Source organism: Thermobia domestica, chromosome 13 (assembly GCF_964235325.1).
Source record: "Thermobia domestica chromosome 13, izTheDome1.hap1.1, whole genome shotgun sequence".
NCBI lineage: Eukaryota > Metazoa > Arthropoda > Insecta > Zygentoma > Lepismatidae > Thermobia > Thermobia domestica.
The window spans coordinates 72,491,811-72,494,319 of record NC_137466.1 but is presented as its reverse complement, the minus strand read 5'-3'; positions in this window follow the sequence as shown (position 1 = coordinate 72,494,319).

Here is a 2,509-nt window from a genome sequence, read left to right as displayed (position 1 = left end):
GTGTATCGGCGATAAGGTTCTCGCGGCCTGGACAGTGCTGAAACGTTAAGTCAAATTTTTGTAATTTAAGTAGGATCCTGGTGGTTCTTGGTTCAAGGTTCTTCTGAGTGAAAGCATGAGTAACTGCTGCATTGTCGGTATGAACATACGTGATACGACCCATTATATATTGTTCAAAGTGCTCACATAGGAACAGAACGGACAGTAGTTCTAACTGAGAGATCGACAGAGACAACTCGTAAGGCTTTACCCGTCGACTAGCATATCCGATGACATTAGGATCTTCTTGACCTGCTGGATATTGTGCAAGATAGCCAGCCAGATTTTCCATACACGCATCACTGTGTATGTGAAATGGCAGGGAGAAATCTGGCTGACTTAGAGCAGGCGGATTGCTAATAAGCTCTTTTAACTTATGGAAAGTTTCCAATGTTTCATCGTTCCATGTGAATTTTTGATCCTTTTTTAATAGTTGATATAATTTAGCGGTAAGTCCCGAAAAATTTGGTACGAACTTTCTCCTCCACCCTATGAGGCCTAGGAACTTTTGTAATGCCTTCTTTGATTTCGGAACCGGAAAACAACGAATAGGTTCGTTCAATTTAGGGTCGACCCTTATCGTTTTGCCACTAATGATATGACCTAAAAATTTTATCTCCCGTGCGAAGAACTTACATTTTGAAAATTTAAGGAAAAATTTGCCCTCTTGAAAATTTCAAAGGTTCTTTCTAAATGAGATAAGTGTTCTTCTTCCGTGATCGATTTTACCATAACATCATCAAGGTATAAAACTACAAAAGAACGAGTTGAGTCGTTGAAAAAATTAGTCATAACGGATTGAAAAACAGCAGGACTGCTCTTCAATCCCTGTGGCAAAACGGTAAGGCAATATTGCCTTCCTTTATACACAAAGCTAGTACACTGATATGATTCTTTGTGTAAACTGATCCCATAATAGGCACTAGATGCATCAAAAGATGAGAACCAAGTGGCTTGTGAAACACGATGTAATAGATCGTCTATTGGTTCAACCTGTGCTTGTGGAGAAATAATTTTTGAGTTGGTAGCCCTGAGGTCCAAAACGGGACGTACGCCCCCAGAGGCCTTTCTGACAACATGAATAGGATTTCTGTATGGGGACATCTGTTCTATAGCAATTCCTAACCGTAACCACTTATTTAATTCGGCCTCAAACTCGGGTTGCATTGCTTGTGGGACAGAATAGCAAGGTCCTACAACTGGTTCGTTATCTTTTAGTTGAATTTTGTATGGAGGCGCATTAACACGACGTGGGTACTCGGAGAAGAGAGATCTGTACTGTAATAATAGTTTACGGAGACCTGATCTAATTGGTGGTGGTAAATCATCCCGAGTAGTAATGTAAGTGTCGATGTCTTGTGGAGAGACATTGCATTCGGCATTCAAGAATGGATCCAGCTGATCGTCCCTGTTAACCTCTCCTCCATTGAGAGGTGTCACTGCACAGGCAGCTTGACAGATAAACCTGGGGTCAAGCATGGGCTGATCCATCACTGGCCGCCCTGACTCACCGATTGCAATCTCTCTTTCCGGTATTCCCACTAACATTACATTTGGCTTATTAGTTGAAACAGTAACTGCATTCCCGAGACTATCTTTCATACGAATTTCTTTCTTTTCACGGTCGATGATACAATGAAACTTATCTAAGAATGGGCAACCCAAGATTAAATCCGTTCGCAAGTATTTAATAACAAAAATAGCTATTTCAAAAATATGGTTTTGAATATTAAGATTGAAATTTTGAACCCCTTGAACTGAAAAACTTTCCTTCCCCGCAAATGCACCCAGTGTAAGACCCGTGTACGGCCTTAATTTTGCAGAAGGGAAGCGCTGTTTCAATCTTCTCCACACCTCCCAGTTCATTAGGCAGAGCTCCGAACCACTATCGATGGTAGCAACAAGTTCAACGCCACCGATACTTCCTTTTAGGCTGGGAGATGCCGAGAAATAACGTTCTTCCCCCACCGCAAATGGCTCTTCATCGATTACGAATTTTATTATAAATTCTAAAGAATTCGGCGAGGGGTATTCTTGTATCTGAAACTCGGATTTACTATTATTAGAATATTGCATTTTGTGGTTAATGGGGTGTATGTACCCGCAGTTATCCTCCCCCATTTCATCAGGTAACTGCGGCGTTAGTTTCTCGACTTTACCGCAGTTTCGCGACTATCACTCCCATTTAATATTGTTCTAGGCTCACCGTTACCACGCACTTGCGAATGGATTGAATTCTGGGGTCGATTTACATTATTGTTACTATTATTGTTATTATTATTGCCCTGACTATTACCGTTCTCCCTTCTTCCGTACGTCCTGTTAAAATTCCTCCTGGTGTTATCGCCCCTATCCGGGTTCGATGCCATGTTGGTACGGTCATAGGGACGATAACTCCGGCGATTGTTGAACATGGGCCGATTCCTAAATAGTCGCCGGCCATTATTGTTGTTTTCTGAGCCATACCCAC